At 43.1% G+C, this 20384-nt stretch overlaps 1 protein-coding gene across 3 annotated transcripts in view; it reads left to right on the top strand.

Moving 5' to 3' along the window:
• The window catches only part of LPP (LIM domain containing preferred translocation partner in lipoma), a 685690-nt gene that overhangs the window by 180712 nt on the left and 484594 nt on the right, over positions 1-20384 (top strand). The window lies entirely within an intron of this gene.

Genomic DNA, 20384 nt, shown 5'->3' with positions numbered 1-20384 from the left:
TTTCAATTCCTAGCTTTTTAAGGTTCAAATCAAAAGCACAAAAGTCTGGGCACCTTGGAAGTATTTAAGTGTCCACAGTATGCCATGTCCTAGGATGGCCTTTTTTTTTTTTTTTTTTTAAATTAATTATTGGAGTATAGTTGCTTTACAATGTTGTGTTAGTTTCAGCTGTGCAGCAAGGTGAATCAGCTATACATATACATATATCCTCTCTTTTTTGGATTTCCTTCCCATTTAGGTCACCGCAGAGCATTGGGTAGAGTTCCCTGTGCTATACAGTAGGTTCTCATTAGTTATCTATTTTATATATAGTGTCAATAGTGTATATATGTCAATCCCAATCTTCCAATTGGGATTGGGATTGACATATGTACACTATTGATACTATGTATAATAGTATCATAGTCTTCCCTCCCTGCCCCCCCGCTCCCCCTTGGTATCCATATGTTTGTTCTCTACCTAGGATGTTCTTATCTAGTGCCTTCTTGTATCCCCAGTGAGTATATAGCAGGAGGGCTTTCTCTCCAGTTTCCTGGCTGTCGATTGAGTGCATTTTTCACTACACTATGCTACCAGTGTTACCTGGCTCTGAAGGGGCCAAACTTTACTCGTTGGGTCTGTCACTGCCTCTTAACTGCCCAAAACACATCTCAAAAGGACATAATCTAAGGCTACAACAAAAAAAATCTTAAGAATACAGGACATGAGTTAGAGTCTTTCGAAACCCAGGGCCTATAGTGTCTTCATTCCACTCTCCTGGGGAACCAGTGTGAAGGAGTTGGGACTTTGGCAGAAGAATACATTCTTCTTGAGTTTGTCAAGAAAACAGTGACCAGTTTAACAAAGACCCAGAATAGCCAAGGCAATCTTGAGAAAGAAAAACGGATCTGGAGGAATCAGGCTCCCTGACTTCAGACTATACTACAAAGGTACAGTAATCAAGACAGTATGGTACTGGCACAAAAACAAATATAGATCAATGGAACAGGGTGGAAAGCCCAAATATAAACCCATGCACATATGGTCACCTTATTTTTGATAAAAGAGACAAGAATATACAATGGAGAAAAGACAGCCTCTTCAATAAGTGGTGCTGGGAAAACTGGACAGCTACGTGTAAAAGAATGAAATTAGAACACTCCCTAACACCATACACAAAAATAAACTCCAAATGGATTAAAGACCTAAATGTAAGGCCAGACACTATAAAACTCTTAGAGGAAAACATAGGCAGAACACTCTATTACATAAATCACAGCAAGATCCTTTCTGACCCACCTCCTAGAGAAATGGAAATAAAAACAAAAATAAACAAATGGGACCTGATGAAACTTAAAAGCTTTTGCACAGCAAAGGAAACCATAAACAAGCAAAAAGACAACTCTCAGAATGGGAGAAAATATTTGCAAATGAAACAACTGACAAAAGATTAATCTCCAAAATTTACAAGCAGCTCATGCAGCTCAATATTAGAAAAACAAACAACCCAATCCAAAAATAGGCAGAAGACCTAAAAAGGCATTTCTCCACAGAAGATATACAGATTGCCAACAAACACATGAAAGGATGCTCAAAAGCACTAATTATTAGAGAAATCAAAACTACAGTGCGGTATCACCTCACACCAGTCAGAAAGGCCATCATCAAAAAATCTACAAACAATAAATGCTGGAGAGGGTATGAAGAAAAGGGGACCCTCTTGCACTGTTGGTGGGAATGTAGATTGATACAGCCACTATGGAGAACAGTATGGAGGTTCCTCAAAAAACTAAAAATAGCACTACCGTACAACCCAGCAATCCCATCACTGGGCATGTACCCTGATAAAACCGTAATTCAAAAAGAGTCATGCACCACATTGTTCATTGCAGCTCTATTTACAATAGCCAGGACATGGAAGCAACCTAAATGTCCATTGACAGATGAATGGATAAAGAAGATGTGGCACATATATACAATGGAATATTACTCAGCCATAAAAAGAAACGAAATTGAGTTATTTGTAGTGAGGTGGATGGACCTAGAGTCTGTCATACAGAGTGAAGTAAGTCAGAAAGAGAAAAACAAATACCGTATGCTAACACATACATATGGAATCAAAAAAAAAAAAAAAGGTTCTGAAAAACCTAAGTGCAGGACGGGAATAAAGATGTAGATGTAGAGAATGGACTTAAGGACACAGGGATGGGGAAGGGTAAGCTGGGACAAAGTGAGAGAGTGGCATGGACACATATACACTACCAAAGGTAAAATAGATAGCTAGTGGGAAGCAGCCTTATAGCACAGGGAGATCAGCTCGGTGCTTTGTGACCACCTAGAGGGGTGGGATAGGGTGGGTGGGAGGGAGATGCAAGAGGGAGGAGATATGGGGATATATGTATATGTATAGCTGATTCACTTTGTTATAAAGCAGAAACTAACACACCATTGTAAAGCAATTATACTCCAATAAATATGTTAAAAAAAAAAGAAAACGGAGACAAGTTTAAAAAAACAAATAAGGAAGCATAAAATTTATTTTATGTGTTTAAGGAAGCATCAAAAGTTTTAAAATTTGGAAAATGTGAGTTTTCCTCTGCAGATAACCATCTGATATCTGTACTTCCCAGCTAGCTCCTTTATGCTCTCTCTAATCTTCTAGAAGTCTTAGCCAAAAAGAGGCGAAGTAGTCACTATGGTGATCCTAACTGCAGGCCCTATAGAATAGCAACTTTGTGGAAGATTTGATATCAGCATTTCAAGTACTGTAAACATTTGTTCTGATGAATATTTTGATTATCCCTTAGGTATGTCCTTTCCATGATCTTTTTTTTTTTTTAATATTTATTTATTTATTTAGGCTGTGCCAGGTCTTAGTTGCGGTACGTGGGATCTCTTAGTTGCCGCATGCGGGCTTCTTAGTTGCGGCATGCATGTGGGATCTAGTTCCCTGACCAGGGCTCGAACCTAGGTCCCCTGCGTTGGGAGTTTGGAGTCGTAGCCACTGAACCACCAGGGAAGTCCCTCTTTCCATGATCTTAAACATAATTTTTTTTTTTTTTTGCGGTACGCGGGCCTCTCACTGTGTGGCCTCTCCCGCTGCGGAGCACAGGCTCCGGACGCGCAGGCTCAGCGGCCACGGTTCACGGGCCCAGCTGCCCCGCGGCACGTGGGATCCTCCCGGACCTGGGCATGAACCCGCGTCCCCTGCATCGGCAGGCAGACTCTCAACCACTGTGCCACCAGGGAAGCCCAAACATAATTTGAAAAAAAAATTTTATTGGAGTACAGTTGATTTACAATGTTGTGTTAGTTTCAGGTGTACAGCAAAGTGAATTAGTTATGTATATGCATACATCCACTCTTTTTTAGATTGTTTTACCATACAGGCCATTACAGAGTACTGAGTAGAGTTCCCTGCAGTAGGGAATTCCTATGCAGTAGGTCCTTATTAATTATCAATTTTATATATAGTAGTTTAAACATAATTTTAATTACACAGACCTTTGAAAGAATTGAGGTTTGTTGGTACTGACCCATATTTGCAGGAGTTAGCAATTTAGAAATGAGTGGAAATTTTGGTGTTACATGAATACGGTTTTCAAAGCTGATATTCATCATACACACGGAATAAGAAGAGGTCATGTGCAAAGAAGGCTGGGGAGGGGGCATATAGGGGCTGTGAAACTCTTCTGTGAGCAGATCAGACCTAGAAGCCACTTGTGGTGTTTAGGCTTTATGCTCGTTTCTACAAAAGAGAGGTTTACTAAAAAAAAAGTTGGTAGCCAAAAATGCAGGAGTGACCCCTGCCCATCTTTTTGTCCCTCTCTAGTCCATAAAACACCTCTGCAAAAAAATCCTTTCCTATGTACTTCACGTATTTTCAGGGATAAACACATCAGAGAAGAATGCACTGTAGACATGTGATACCATAATTTCTGGTGGCTCTGTTAGGCAGAGATCTATTTGTTCACTTAGAAACTGCAGTTATTATATTAACTTTCCTCCAAATGCCAGTTGTTAAATATTAATAAAATAAATTTTGAAAAGTGGTTAACTCTGCTCCCACTTCCTCACTGAAACCCATCTTGAAGCTACAAAGAAGAGTTTAAGCAAGGCTGGAAAGCTTATGAAAAACTGCTCTTGAGAAAGAGGAATTTCATCTCTCTCTCTGTCTATCTCTCTATCACTCCATCCATCCACCTATCCATTCATCTATTCATCTATTTTTTTATTTTGGAAGTAGATTTGGTGGGGAAAAAAGGATAAAATCTTCTCACATAGCCTTTGGAAGGTAGAGAAGTAAATATTCTGGGGGCATGCTACAAGAAATTTAAAATAATCTTGTGGTAATAATTGGTGTCAGTGGCAGTAATGAAGAAAGAATAACAGTTTAAATAAATAATTAGACTTGACAGTAGATGTGTCAACAGGTACCCACTTAATTAGTGTAATCATTGTGTTTCTCAGCTTTCAACATTGATCCACTGACTGTGGTGTGTTCCATGTCCCATTTCCAAGCCGAATCTATTTAAAGCTGTACTCCATGGAATCTGAAACCGTATCCCCTGTTTACTATTTAGAGCTGATACCTGATGTTCTTTAACAGGGAAGATCTGTACTTGAGCAAGAACAGGCTTCTGCCTTTGGTAGACTGTTGATTATCCCTGTTTTCCACAGGGTGATTCATTAGCAAGGATGAATAATGCACAGTTAATTCTCATGGACTTGTCTATATTGCTACAGTGAATTGTTTATTATAATTTGATAGAAGCAGCCCTAGTCTGCCTTAAATCCAATAAATCAGTTATTGTTATTTGAGGTAGAGTTATTGTTATTTCAAAATATTTGAAATTATTTTCTTAGTTACCTGGATAGAATCTCATCGCTTGCAGGAGTGACGTAATGTGTTATGGGTTATGTTCTACGAACCGGGAGTCATGAGAATCTAATTCTACTCCCAGCTCTGGCTGTGTCACCTTGGACAAGTCATTTTCCCTCTTTGGGGTCCATTTCAGTATCTAACAACAGGTAGAGTTGGACCACGTGCTTATGGCATTATTTCTAGTCAAATGTCCTAATATCTATGATTTTATTTCTTGGTCAATTCTTTCTTCCTCCTGCTGCCACTTTTCCAAAGTCATAGGAGAGTTCAGTGTGTGAAAATAGTTGTTCTTTTTAGCTTTTGATTCTCGTACATACCTGAAGGGCAGTTAGTGATTTGAATTATATATACACTGTGATTGGGCATTTATGCATTGCTTGTTCCCTACCCCCAGCAACATTCAGTTTCTGGTTAGAAAGGAAAAAATAAAAATCCATCTTCCTTCATGTTTCTCTGCTTGATAATCTGGGTCTCAGTTTTGAGGCTCTGGTAAACTTCACTAGCAATATAGAGAGGTTCTTCTTCTGTTGTTTGATTTTTCCAGGGTTGAGTCAGTGACCTGTAAGGAGAGGTCAGAATGTCAAAGGCAGAGGGAACTTTAAGGACCCATCTAGCCAAATCTCAGAGATGGAGATTTTGGGGTCAGGGAGGGAATATGATTTGTCTAAGCTTTTCGTGGCAGATCCTAGGCTAGAATTCTTTCTTCTGACTCCATAGTTGTACCTCTGTTTTAGGAGAGGAATCTCTGTATGTGAAGTATCCTTTCTCTTCCCACCATTTAAAGGGACATTATCTTTCAGGCAAAACCAATCCTATTGTTAACGCAGGGATGTGAGATGCCCTTGAAACATAAGTGGATGCCAGACTTACTCGTTCATTCCGTGAAGCATGGAATAGAGGATTCTGGCTGGCCTCTGCTCTCTGTGTTTATTAAGAAGCTGTGGATTCCCTTGCAGTTCTTTCTGTACGAGATTACTTGACCCTGACATCACACTGTTTCCTCTTGCCCTTTTCTGATCCAATGAATTATAGGAAGCTAAGGATGAGTTCCTAGCTGGCTGTGTACTGTGCAGAGTTGGGAACATTAATAAAGAGAAGGCAGATGCAGGATTAATACGCAGGAGGACAGGTGAGTAATAGCCAACACAGTGAAATCTAGTTCAAGGCCTGCAGTTCCGAGTCTCTGTGCTACACAAGATTAATAGCAGCATCTCTCATTCTTTCAGATTTTCTCTCTGCCTTGTTCTTGTGGGACTGGGCTGGGGCTGAGAAGCAGCTAGAATGATGTTTGCCAAAACCAAACTAATGTTTTCATGAGATTTCCAGGTCCAGAGAAGAGAGTAGTAATTGTCTATCGGTTGGAAGATAACTTAGAGGCCACTGGGTCTAAACACTTACCTTGTACTTCATAATAAGGACACACTGAGTGGAAATCATTTTACTGGGTCTGAGGTTCAAATCCTGGTTCTACTTTATTTGCTATGACTTTGGTGAAGGCATTACCTTCCTCTGAACCTTAGTTTTTCCATCTATGAGATGCAAGGAGGAGGAGGAGGGTGAAATAGATTGGATGTCAAAGGTTCCCCAAATCCTGGTTTTCCTGAGTCTCTGATTTGCCTAAGGTCCTGTAGCAAGTTTGCAGCCAAGCTGAGTCTTAGATTCAGAGCTCTTTTCTCTGGATTGGAGCGCTTATCATTAAAACTTCCACCGTCTGTACTTTCTAAACCGCATGCTTGTATCTTTCAGCCTTGTTTTATTAAGTGAAATTTTTCTCTCTCAGTTGGCAGATCCCTTTCTGTCAAGGGACTTGCCTAAGGCAGTAGTTATTAATTCGTCCCTGTGTGTGTGTGTGTGTGTGTGTGTGTGTGTGTGTGTGTGTGTGTGTGTGTGTGTGTAGTGGTAGGGGAGAGGATTACGGAATATTTGGAAACTCAGATGAATCTATGAACTAGTTAGAAAATGCACATCTGCATAGAATGTTGTCTACAATTTCAGGAGGTTTGTAAACCTTCTGAAGGCCATACATAGGTTCTAGGTTAAGCGAAATACTTTTTTCAGTGTGCGAAGTTTGAGATGACATTTGGGTAACACATTTCCTTTGCTGTTGGATTTCTCCCACAATTCACCTGTTGTTTTGCTCTGAGTGTCAGACTCATTTATGAGTGTGACTCTGGACATTTATGTTTCAAACTGTTGAGCGATGTTTTAACATTGAAACTCTTATTCTGCTTGCTCTATTCATTTATTCACTCACTCACTCACTCAAAGGTACTTTTAACCCAGAATCTGTTAAGTGCTATCCATTTTAATACATCATTTCATTTAATGTCATAAAATAGAAAATTATTTTTTCCCACTTTTCATATGTGGAAACTGAGCTCAGAGAGGTTGAGTAATTTGCCTAACGTCATACAGCAAATGAATCGCAAAGTTTGGATTCAAATTCAGATCTGCTTGAAAATATGTGAATACCTCCAGAGATAACACTGAATGTGAATAGGGACAATGAAACAATTCTATAAACGATAGAAATTCCTGGTAGAAAATGGCCAGTGGTCCCCTGAGGAGTACAGTGAATGTGTGCTCTGGGAGTTCAGAGAGGGACAAGATCACATATCCTGAATCATTTATATGATAATTCATCAATTAAATGCCCTTCTGGTACTTTAAGGTAGAATAAGAAAAGCTGGGCAGTTGTATAAACTGCATTATAAATAACTCATGTTTTTCCTCTTCTTTCAAACTTCTGTCAGGTTAGTGGTCTCAGACTCTCCATTTTTGTAAGTGAGTGCAGGAGGAGGCAGAGTGATTAGGGTCATAGAGCCCTGACCATACTGCAAGTTATCAACTGAATTGGAATTTTGATGCTTTGGGGAATCCGTTGGTTGTTTTCTCCCTGTTATATTGAGCGTGAGATTTTTTTTTTTTTTTTTTTTTTGCGGTATGCGGGCCTCCCACTGTTGTGGCCTCTCCTGTTGTGGAGCACAGGCTCCGGACGCGCAGGCTCAGCAGCCATGGCTCACAGGCCCAGCCGCTCCGTGGCATGTGGGATCTTCCCAGACCGGGGCACAAACCCGTGTCCCCTGCATCGGCAGGCGGACTCTCAACCGCTGCGCCACCAGGGAAGCCCAGAGCGTGAGATTTTTTACCAGAGATAGACTTCTGGCAGTGCACAGATCAGCACAAATGCAGATGTGAGCAGCTAGAATTTGGATCGTGCCAAGATGTAATGACTGCCACATGTGTGAATTTAATCTCAGTGCCTGGTGACCCACTGTGAGTCTGTGTGGGAGCCCTGGGAGTGAAGCCGGTGTTAGACATGGAAGAGGCCTTGGAGATTTTCAGGGGCAACAGCTTTGGATGGGAAGACGGAGGCCCCGGGAGGGGGCAGCAGAACAAGAACCAGGCTTCGTACTGGCACTCTGCAGTCATAGCTGCTTAAATTTTCTGTCTTCCATCGGCTCATGCTCATACTTGACACTGGATCGGGAGCCTAGCATTATGAGCTGCATGACTTTGGATGCATTACTTGATTTCTTTGGGTCTCAGTTTTGTTGTCTGTAAAATGGAAATCACACCCTATTGGCAGGACTGTTGTGAGGGTAAGTGAAATACCACTGTGCTGTGCAACACACAGAAGTATTATTGTCCACATGATTAACAGTCCCCATCCTATCCCAGTGAGACAGGCACGCATGTCCTGCTCTTACAGATTCTACTTCCTCACTTCGTCTTGATACTTTTCAGGTCAAGTTGCTTCTCAGAGTTTGGTCTGAAGACCAGGAACAGCAGCATCACCTGGGAGCCTGTTAGAAATGCAGACCTCAGGCCCCACTCCAGACCTCCTAATCAGAATCTGCATTTTAATAAGATCCCCAGGTAGTTCCTAGGCTCATTAGAGTTTGCGAAGCATTGTGTTTCACCGGAGACCAATTCCAAGACTGTTGGCCACAGGCCTGCTGACACGGACTGAGTCTGAGCCAGCATTCCGTGACATGCCTTCCCCAAGCCTTAAGAGACGGGAGGAAGCCCTGTGAAGTCGCTCCCTGAAAGTAATGGAAGGCCGGGTTGCAGGAATCCAGCAGGCTTTATCTTTTCAACGCCCTTCATTTCCTCAGAAGTACTATTCACCAGGGGTCAGACTGGGATTGGATCCCGAGGCTTTGGGCTCCCAAAGTCTGTGTTCTTTTCATTAAACCACGATGTCTCAGTCAGGAGGAATGCTGGGCTGTGTGGATGATAGCTCTTCCTTTCCCATAGTGCCAGTATTTCCACGCTTGCTGTTTTACTCTATTACTCAATTCCTAGAGGGGAAGAATTAAAAAAATTAAATTAAATTAAATTAAAAAGCTTGAATTGAAAGCCAGGATCCTGCAGCTTAATCAGTTATTTTCATTTTTTAATGAGGGAGACTATTGTGAAATAAGTAATTATTAATTACTCAGAACTAATGAAATATTTTAGTTTCCTTGCTAAAAAAGCATATGGAAGCTAAAAGAAAGCATATGGGTGTTTTTCCGGAAGCATATTGGTGAATGGACAAATTACAGTGGTGCCAATATGCCTTTGCTGTCTGGCTGGGGCCATCACTGTGTGTGCTGGCATCTGAGTCCTCTTGTGTTTAAAGGGATTATTTAAAATTCCCATCTGATGTGTGCCTTGGGTTGCCTCTGGAGTTGCACAGTTCCACCTCATGAATCTTTCTGCCATGTTTCACTCTGACATTACTGGTGGAGTGTCACTCAGTATGAAACCTTTGCAGTCGAGGGCTACCATGCTCTTCCTTTCCACGGAACGGACCTGCCTAGCCGATGGCTAGGTATTGAGACTTTGTCCATCTCTCAGTTTACCACGGCATCCTTTCAGACTGCAGCCCTGGACCTCCTCGCTCCACTGGGGACTATGTGTGAGTCTCTGGGCCCCCACCGGTGTCTGCACTGCAGATTTCTCCCTTGTAAACCCGGAATGGTGATTCCAGGGCATCCGAGCTCACAGGCATGGCTCTTTATCCGATTTGCAGTCCATGCCCTTTGCTCCTCCTCTTCTTTTCTTTCTGTCTCTCCTCTCTTGCTGTGTGTTTAGTTGACCTGGTAAGTAGCTGGATGGATTTGGAGGTGGTTGGAGCTCTTTTGGCTGCTCTGAGGATTGCACACATCCAGGCTTGTGATGATCAGAGGCAGCAGATATGTCTGAGAAGGTACTTAGCCGAGTGTCAGAAAACCGAGGTGCAGACCAGCCTAACTTGAGAAGCATTTCCTTAGCACTTACTGAGAAAGGTGGCTCACTAAGACATCGAAGGAGGGAGCTGGCTGGTGTGTGGAGGTGAGTTTGATTCAGGGCCAGCCAGGACTCAGTGTGGTGTGTGGGCTCAGAAATTATACTTCGTGAGTGAAAGAATGTGGGAGCTCTTTCTACGGGAGGTTTCGTATAAAACCAGGGACTGGAATTGACTTTGAAGGATGATTGAATGGACTTTGATGGGATATTACAGGGACTTCAGAGGAAATCTCTGGCAGGCAAGAATCAGCTTGAGGCAAGTCCCAGAAGCAGGTGAGTACCAGCCCTGCCCAGAGAGCTGGGCACAGATGACGGAAATGTGTAGTTGAGAGAAATCACTTCTTCTCTGGCGGACCTCGGTCTTCTCAACAGCAAAGCATGACCTTTGGACAATTTGGTTCTCAAGAAGCCTCAAGAACTCCAACTGGAATTCTTCAAGATTCCCTATCCCACAGCTAGATAAGCCGTTTAGCTAAAGGCTGGGAGCTGATAGTGGCAATGGAGCAGGTCTCAGAACCCAAGTGTCCTGTTTCCTATTTCACTGCTCTTCCTGTGACCCCACAGAGCATGATGATGCTGAGTGGGTGGGATGACCATTATTATTCTATCCTTTAATGTGTGAAACACAGAATTTTAAAATAACCTAAGACATAAAACAGACAAGGTATTTAACCATCTTACAGACCTGATGACCCTTCCACTGGAGAGGGTCCGCTCTTGTAAAATGCTACCTTTGGGCTTTGCTTTCCTGTCTGAGGGACCAGCACACATCCCTCCCCCTGAGGAAGCCTTCTCTCTCCACCCCTTGGCTCAGAAGTATAGTCTTAGAATTGGACTCTGTTTTATAATTGACTTTATTTTGTACTGCCATCTTTTTGTATTTCCTCTTATCTCCCCTCCCCAATATGCATATATTATAAGAGTTCTGAATCTAAGGACTACTTCATTCTGCTTTTCTGAATTTCCTTTAGCTCCTGGCACAGTGCCTTCTGTATCGTGCTCAATAAACACACGACTGTGTTCTTCAACGGTTTTCCCCTCTGTTGCTTGTTTTTAAGATGGATATGACACTTAGAGATTTATAGCATTTCAGAACGGGAAAGGAACTTAAAAACTCTCTGTCTAGTCGAGCCCCCTCCTGGGGAAGAAATGGCTTACCCTACTTTGCCTGCCCAATTAGTGGCAGGTCTGAGAATGGCGCCCCCATATGACCAAGCAGGAGAGGGATGGCTGGGACCTGAGCTCTCGCTCACCACTCGGCAAGCCTTGGCTGGGTTCCTTCTTTCTACGGAGAATGTTGGGAATAAAGGTGGTACACGTGACGCTGTTGCCGTATGAGACAGATGGAAGCAAGCAGGCGTTTACTGGGTGTCTACTGTGACGTACTATGTGGCAGGCCCGTGGCAGGTGCTTTCACATCGTTCAGCTCGGTCAATCATCGTAATCTAGAATTCCCACCCCTACACGCGGGAGAGAGATTGAAACAGGACATTTAGCCAGAGCCCTTCCCTGTAAGCTCCGAAGAGTGCACGGTAGTGGATAGGTTTTTGCCTCCTAGAGTGTGGGCAGAGGGCTCTGCAGAGTGGTACTCTTGGCTGTTCTAAGGGGAACTGATGGGGGAGACCAATGAAAGCGAGCGGAGGTGGTGATCACAATTGCTGTGGGAGGACCTATACTCCCCCGAATATAAGAGAGGACTCAGCTCTCCTCCACACGTGCATCCCTGAGTCTTTGGAGAACTGAGACAAGAATGCCTCACACTCGGGGGTTGGTTGTATTGGCTCCTACTTGCTCTGGTTACGTCTTACTCCCGCCTCTCCCCTAGCCTCCAGCCCCACTGCGTCTATTTTTCTCCCTTCTATTCATTCGTCTTCTCCCCCTCCCTCCCTCTCCTGAGTTAACCCTGGGTGGCCTCAGGTTCTGAAGGCTCTCCAATGGCAGAGTCTCCTGTACTGGACTGTGAAAACGCTGGCAGGGAAGACGGTACACAAATCTGTTAAATACACAGTAAAAATAGCTTCTGATCTATGGGACTCGGTATTAAGCAAGATGATATTAACGACGTTTGAGTGCTGTGCTGAAATGTGGCAGCTGCACATGCATCTTGGCTGCCTTTCCTCCCTACCTCTGGCAGCTTGCGAGCAGTGTTGCCATGACACTCCTTGGGCTCTGTTTAGATCAGCTATTTTCTGAAGGAGTCCCTGACCTTCCCCACGGTAGAAACGGTTGATGTGGTCATGTCAGTGCCTCTCCAGGAGGCCTGGGACGGGTGGGCCCCCAGTTATGACTTGGAAACTGTTGGAAGCTGTAGGTCAGGTCACAGACGTTGAACATTTAGGAGCAAGAAGCCTGTTAACTATCCTCTAGTCTCCTTTGATGAGTGAGGGTACTGAGGCCCATTGAGTGGAAGTGACCTGCTCAAGGTCGCAGAGTGAAGTAGGGACAAAGCTGGGACAGGAACTCAGGTCTCTTGATTCTCGTTGCTCTAATGTTCCAACTGTGCCACCCTTACGCCTGCCTCAGGGCCCTTTTCAGGCCAGATGGCTGTGGATGGAGATGAGCCAGACCCGGGGACATGGCTTCCCTAGGAACGGGCAGAGGAGGTGAAGAGAGAGGGGGAAGCTCAGTGCAGAGGGAGGAATGAGGAAAGGAGGGGGGTTACGGATAGAGTGGGGGCGATAGAGGCCAGTGTAAATGCCCGAGGGGCCCCTCAGCAAGGCCCATCCGAAGAGACTCTTTTCTGTCAGGTTCCACAGGTTGGTCCACTGAGAAGTAGATGCTTACAGGGGCAGGGGAATAATTAGGTCACGTTCTCTATTGCTCTGAACACTTTCCTCACCTCGTGTTACACCTCATATAAAACTACCATTAAAAGCATTGTCAGCACCACCCTTTTTGGGATAGTTTATTATATAGTGTTAAGTATTCTTCAGAAAGTTCATATGTGAAATGCTGTCTCCTTCACAAGATTACAGGGTCTTGGGGACAGAAATTGTGTCTTTGCTGGACCTTCCTCCCTTCCTTTTCCCTCCCTCCTTCTCTTCCTCCTTCCCCTGCCCGCCTTCAATCATGGCACCTGGCAGAGACTGAAATCACATACAGTGAGCATCCAGGAAGTTTTTGTTGAGTTGAACTTAGTTGAATTCAGATGACCTCTTAACATTTTTATTAATGGATGGTGAAAATGGGCAAATAAAAGTTTGGGGGAATAGTGTTCTGACCAATTAGGATTCAGTGAGATTTCTTGTACACTCTTAGTTAATCTTCATGAAACCCAGTACACGGTCCAGTATTATCCTCATTTTACAATGAAGAAACAAAAGCCAAGTGACCTGCTCCAATTCACTTCAAGGAGTAAATGGTGAGGTTTGATTTGCATCTAGATCTCCTGTCTTCAAATGTTATAATGTTACTTCTACTCTTCCCCAGTACTATGGAAGAGCAGTTCTTCCATAGACAGTGGTTCACCCTTCTATCGAGGAGTCTCCAACCTTTGAAGGTTGTAACCTACCCCCTTAAGAGTTTGGAAAAGTAAGTATGAGTCCTCAGATTGCAACAGTGACTTATTATGGTTTGGACAACCTTAGGCTGCTTTTTTTTTTCTTTTTTTTTTTCAGCAAGCCGAGGGAAAAATAGCGCATTTCTATACTCTTTAATTTGCTTAGTTTGAAAGAAACTTTGAAATGGTGTGTAAGACTCTTTGAACTTTTAATACATTTGGATACATCCAGAATATGGGGATAAAAAGGCCTTCTGCCCTAAATGAATTGACTAATTTAGCTAAAAACAAAATTAGAGCACTTTTTTTGGTTACGAATGAAGGACGCAAGAATTTTTTGATGCTGCAGCTAAAGCCTGGGTTTTGGTTGATATTCATGTTTAGTAGGTTTTTCTCAATATTTGTCATATACATTAAATGATATCCATTATGCCTCCTAACTCTCATAGGATTTGGAGGCATTTGGTTGATAGCATCCTGCATCCTTTCTGAAAGAACATAAATGTGGAGCAGTCTTCCTTTTTTATGTATGTGCTTTGGAAGACCACCGTTGTCTAATTTAAATTTAAGTACAGAGGCAAAGCTTATCTGTAGTGAGCATAATATCTTGATATATATAGATCTCATGTTTCCTTTTTGTGTCTAACTTTCAAGGTGTTTAAATAGGAGAATGATTTGAATAATAATGGTATAATGTCCAGAGAGAAAGTTGAATACATAAAACAAATATACGTGGAATCTGTTTCTGTAGTGCGTGTGTGTGTATGTGTGATTAGCTCAGTCTTTTTATAAAGTTGTCTATACTTTGAAAGTACATAATAACTTTGAAATTACCAGAGAAAATTGAAATCAAAACTTGGATGTTTAAGGGGATGAATATCTTATCTTTTGTCTTAGAGCTGTAGGTAAAGTGAAAGGTTAGAAGAGTGTATTGTGTGGTGTTAGATGGAAACCAAACATTATCTTTATATTTTCTTTGCGAAGAAAGCTTGGCTTGGGAATCTGAGTATTCTTGCAAACTTTCTAAATTTCTTCAGCCCCCACTGATGCCCATACTTTGCTTAATTTGATTGAATTAGTTTACACTGAGCTATGGCTTAGAAAACATGTTATTTATTATAAGCAATGCACATGCACACTAAATAAATAAAGGAAAGGAAAAGAAAGAAGCAGCACTTTGCACTTTTCTTGCATGTGTGAAGCAGTCTGCCTTGCTTTAGAATTGCATGTGTGTGTCTCTTTAAATAGATTGGGAACACCTTGAAGACAAGAGAAATGTTTTATGCATGTTTGTGACAATGATTTTGTGAACGCAAGTGCAGTAAATCAAAACAACTTTGATAACGTCCTTTCCTTGGAGTTGATAGGCTTGTTCAGAATTTCTTAGAAGTCATCCTATTACTTTTGAAATTCCTCTGCTTCATATACTTTCTGTGGAATGAAGAAATGTTGTCCATCTGCCTACTTGCAAGGAAAATGGATAGTTAAATAGTGCAATATAGCCTGTTTACATACTGGCCCAAACTGTCACTGTAAGAAAACGTTGCGTATATTCTAAAATGTTACAGAGCTAGGAAAAATATACACACGTAATATATAGAGTGAATATATATGTACATATATATATATGTATATATATGATCATATATATATGATCTGTTCCTTGTCACAATATTTAACCCAATGTGCTATTTACAGTAATGAATCAAAATGTCAGTTTTAAAAATATGAAGTGTCAAAGTGTTCCCACGTTGTGGGAAAGTTTGATGTGACAGTTTGTTAATCATATGACTGTTATATCAAACGTGTCTCACAGTGTTTTTTGCTCAGTTCTCTTTCTTGTAGGCTCCTTGCACTTTCTCAATGAATTCCCAGTTCAAGTTACTAACCCAAGGAACACATTTGGGTTACGTGTCTCCCACAGCTCACACACATGCTGCTATGTTTTCCTTTACTTACAACTGAATGGATTTAACATTTCAGAGTAGTTTGACTTTTGTGCCTGACACATTTATGTATAGAAGCTAAAAGGAAAAGAAAATTCCCCTACTGTAATTTTGTTGTTTTCACTGCAAAACCATCCCATGAAACCTTGATAGAATGGATGTTTTGTGTTTCTCCAAGCTGGGTTTCCCAAGGTTTAATTTAGATGTCCTTACTCTTTGACCTTGGGCACATTTTTGAATTTTACTTGGCACATTGATCATACCAACTTCTTCATCCTAATAAAAGGGCAGAATCCTAGAACATAAATATTTTATGCTTGGGGAAAGGCAGCATGGTTTCCTTCGGAAGAGTTTGTGGCTATGCTACTTACTAGCTCTGGATACAAGGACCACACTCAATCTCTGGGCCTCAGTTTCCTCTGAAGAATTGTTAAGGTTGAAATTAGATTAGATTAGTGTATTTTTAAACTTATACCTTCAAGGAGCCCAGAGTTCTGGGTGGACGTACAGCCTCAGATGATGGGGTGCGGGGAGAGTGGCGAGGACTCTGGGCCCTTCTGCCTGAGCAGCTCACTCTTAGATCTGTTTAAATTTAGTTTTATATACGATTTCATTTAAATAAAAGGCTCCACTGCTTAAGTGACCAACTTGCCTACCTGTTGGCAGCCACTCTACTCTGCGATGTAAAGTCAGTGTTCTCTGATTCTGGGCTCATTTCCTGAGAGGTATCCGTTGGCAGCCACTCCAGCAGATCTCGGCTAATCTGGCCTCAGGTTCTGCCTGTGCGTCCATGTGGCCTCTGTGGAAGTTCTTTCAATGGCAAAGGATTCTCCATGGTGAGATTTGCGGGAAGGGCCACTAACTGAGGGCCCATCCGTGTCTGAGTCTAATCCTTGCAGCTTTTTAGTCTTAATAAACTTACTTTCCAATTTGGCAGATTTTTACATCATCAAAGACTGTTGTTTAGAACAAGTACAGACAGAGGAAGATATAGAAGCTTTGGCAGGTATTTAATCTGCTTTTGGTTGAGGATATGAATGTTACTCCTTAAGCTGGAGCGTTTCAGCCAATTTGGGGAGGAGGTTGAACACCCACAACGTGAAATTTTACTTCACCCATTATTTTTTCCTTCCCTCCACCCCATACACTACCACCTTGATCCACTCTGCAGGACATATTACTGTGTATATTCCCTAGAATGATGGGGCAGGTGAATTAAAAAGTTGTGAATTACAAATCAAGGAAAAGACTGTAAGAATGACAAATGATCGAGGGATATGATGTAGCAAGACTTTAGAAAAGTCTTTAAGTATGAACATAATAAAATCAAATTGGAGAAAATATTTCTCATAGATTAAAAAAAGTGTCCTAAAAATGGGAGAGAGGATGAATGTCTATTTTGCTAGACATTCAGAAGCATCATTTTCAAAGTTCCTCAGGGATCAAGTTCGGGGATTAGTTTAACTCTCCTAATATCTGGAATTGTGAAGGGAGAGAATGGTCAAGTGTACAGTTTTTTTTTTGTTTTGCTGTACGCGGGCCTCTCACTGTTCGGGCCTCTCCCGTTGCGGAGCACAGGCTCCGGACACGCAGGTTCAGCGGCCATGGCTCACGGGCCCAGCCGCTCCGCGGCATGTGGGACCTTCCCGGACCGGGGCACGAACCCGCGTCCCCTGCATCGGCAGGCGGACTCTCAACCGCTGCGCCACCAGGGAAGCCCAAGTGTACAGTTTTGTCATGACAGTTCCTTATAGTGAAATGGCCCTTTGGTAACGGATCTCATCTAAACGGTGGAAGCCCAGAAGCAGTAGCTGAGTGCCAAGACAGGATGTTCTTTTATTGAGTCACATATCAGCCATTGGGGATGCACCTGGGCTTATTGGGCTGGGGGGGAAGGGATGACCCAAAATACATGTATAGGATGATTAGAACAAAACCAGGAGTGGTTCCTGACTTGTTCCTTAAAGAAACTGGTGAGGTGAGGCAAAATGTTCGAAACCAACGTCACACTCTAGACATCCAGCTTTCAATGGAACAGGAAGCATTTTGTGTATAGTTTTGGTCGAAGTGGAATAGTATAAAGGATTGTTTGGATAGAGGGGATGACATGGGGACAAACCAAAAGGTACAGCCCAGGACTTGAACTCAGGTAGTCTGTCGCCAGCAGCTGCTCTCTTAACCACTAAGCTACGTTGTCTGCATACTGTGGGTGTAATTATACATGCCTTTTCTACCTCCCAGCATGTCATGAGGCTGAAACAAGATGATACGTGTGAAAGTATTAGGAAAGGGGTGAACCAACAGGTGGAGGTGAGACAGCACACAAATAACTATAAAGTAGAAAGTAGAAACTTGCTGAGAAAGTTCAGAGAAGAGAAAAGAATGATCACTTCCAGCTGGGGTGGAGGGCAGGGGATTAAGGAGGGCTTCTTGGGGAAAGTGACACTTGGGTTGGCCTTGAGCGGGATTTTGATAAAGGGGGAGGCTTTCTGAGCAAATGGAATGAACAATGGGATAGAGTCATCAAAGTGCAGGGTGGTGAAAAAGAAGGCGTTAGTTCATCAAATGCTGATGAGTTTAGCAGATTCTTTCCAAAACAGTGTGCACTGAGGAATGGGGAAGGGAAGGGGCGTGTGGAGGAAGGGGAGGACATGGTGAGTAAGGTAATGAATGGGAAGATGAAAAAGCATAACCCAAAACTGCCATCTTGGGCTTCCCTGGTGGCGCAGTGGTTGAGAGTCCGCCTGCCGATGCAGGGGACACGGGTTCGTGCACCGGTCCGGGAAGATCCCACATGCCGCGGAGCGGCTGGGCCCGTGAGCCATGGCTGCTGAGTGAGCCTGCACGTCCGGAGCCTGTGCTCCGCAACGGGAGAGGCCACAACAGTGAGAGGCCCGCGTACCGCAAAAAACAAAAAACAAAAAACAACAACAAAAAACCTGCCATCTTCATCATCTTTCTGGGAGTCAACTCTAGGCAAATAGATGATCCCTGCCTCATGTAGATCATGCTTTGACTCAATTTATTTCCTTGTGCGTGGTCCATAAGTACTAGTCCAAGGAGACACCAGTCTAAAAAGATGTGTCCCCCGTAAGCCTGGAGAATGCAGCATGCTCTGGCGCCCTCTTAGGTATGGACAATGTATGTTAGCTTGTTAAATCTTCCAGGAGCCCTGTGGGACAGCCGTCAGCTTACTTTCAGTTGACCCTGGAACTTGGTCTTTCCCTTTGAGCAACCCTAGTTAACATCCCTGAGTAGGTAAGACTCCCAGAGACCTCCAGCCCACCAGCTGGACTGATCTGTGTCTGCTGTCCAACAGATCCTCTGAGAGGAGAAGCAGATCCACTGTCAGGGCAGCCCGAAGTCCCATTCTGAAAGAAGAAGTTGCACAGAGCACTTTTGCCTGTAGAAATGGCTATGTGTCATTTAGAAAGAAAGCTGTGCTCAAGATAACCTTGAGAACCTGCAACCCCTCTGAAAAAGTAAGAGTGAGAAGCAGGAAGTGAAGGAGCCCTAGGTCTTGGAATGTGTCTGAGTGCAATAGATCGCAACCACAGGACCACCCCCAGCAGGCTGCCCTGTGAACATTTATGAGAAAACATCCTTCAAGTCAGGAGCTTGCCAGCCAGCCCCGGAGACAGCAAGGAACCTAGCTCACTCTCAGGTGCTGCATTGTCCTGAAAGGGGAAGAAAGGCAGTGGACTGTGTTGAGTGTCTACTCCTTCCCAGACACCACATTCGGAGTCGTCGTGTTAACACCTTCTCACTTAATCCCCTCAACAATCCCACTAGGTTAGGATTATTAATCTCTTCTTGTATAGATGAGGACACCGAATCCAGGGTGTCTCAGTGCTGCTGAATAGATCATATCTTGGACCTTGACCATGTTCCTTTCCATCCTTGTCTGCCTGGTGAACTTGTGTTTCTCCAGGTTGTAAAAGAGCTTCTCCTCTAAAGACCTTCTGAACCCTGTGGGACCTCTTGTCCTGAACTGCATGGTGCTCTTGTTGCTTAGGGCTACATGCTTTCTCTCAAGGTTCAGACTTGGGGCCTGAGTGATTCTAGAGCTGCCCTGCTCTGCCTGCATTCAGCTTTCTCTACTGTGTGATTTCAGCGTAACTTCACTCAGACCCCGTCCTTCACAGGATACTTCTTCTCCAGCCCAGAGTTCTGGGCCTTCTTCGCTGACATATTTTGAGTTTTCTGGGTTCTGGGCCTCTGAATTTTTAATGTCATCCCACTTCCACCCCGCCCTTCCTGGAACCTACCTGTTACCTTCTTGTTATTTGCTCAGGTCTGATCTTAACTTTCAAGTGACACTTGTCAAACTTGCTGTGCATTGGAATCACCTGGGGAATTTCACCCTCAGAGGCTATGGTCCCGGAGGTCTGAGAACACAGCGTGGGAGAATTTGTATTTCTAACAAGCTCCCGGATGATTCTGAAACTGTCAGTTTGTGGGCTCACTTTGATGAATACACCTTTAAAGTACAGTTCAAGACCCCTGTTTTCCAGGAAATTTAACTATCTTTATGCAAAGTGGTTTCTTTCTTCCTTTCTCTCTCTTTTTCGTTCCTTCTTTCATATTCTAATGGAACTCACCTAGGCCCTATCTGATTTAGATAACTTCTCATTTATGTAAGTCTCTGGGGCTTCATTATCAACTTCTTGTGTCTGCTTAAATGCTTTAGATAAGAGAGACAACATTGAATAAATGAACGTAAGTCCGTAAGTCTGGATGGAGAATCTCGAATCCTGAATTCACAGGTTGTCATAGCTGCTTATGAGCTGTGTGTTTT

Source organism: Leucopleurus acutus (genome assembly GCF_964270905.1).
Source record: "Leucopleurus acutus genome assembly, chromosome: 5".
NCBI classification, from domain to species: Eukaryota; Metazoa; Chordata; class Mammalia; order Artiodactyla; family Delphinidae; genus Leucopleurus; species Leucopleurus acutus.
Note: the sequence above shows the minus strand (reverse complement) of the source record. Positions and strands in the feature narration are given on the sequence as shown.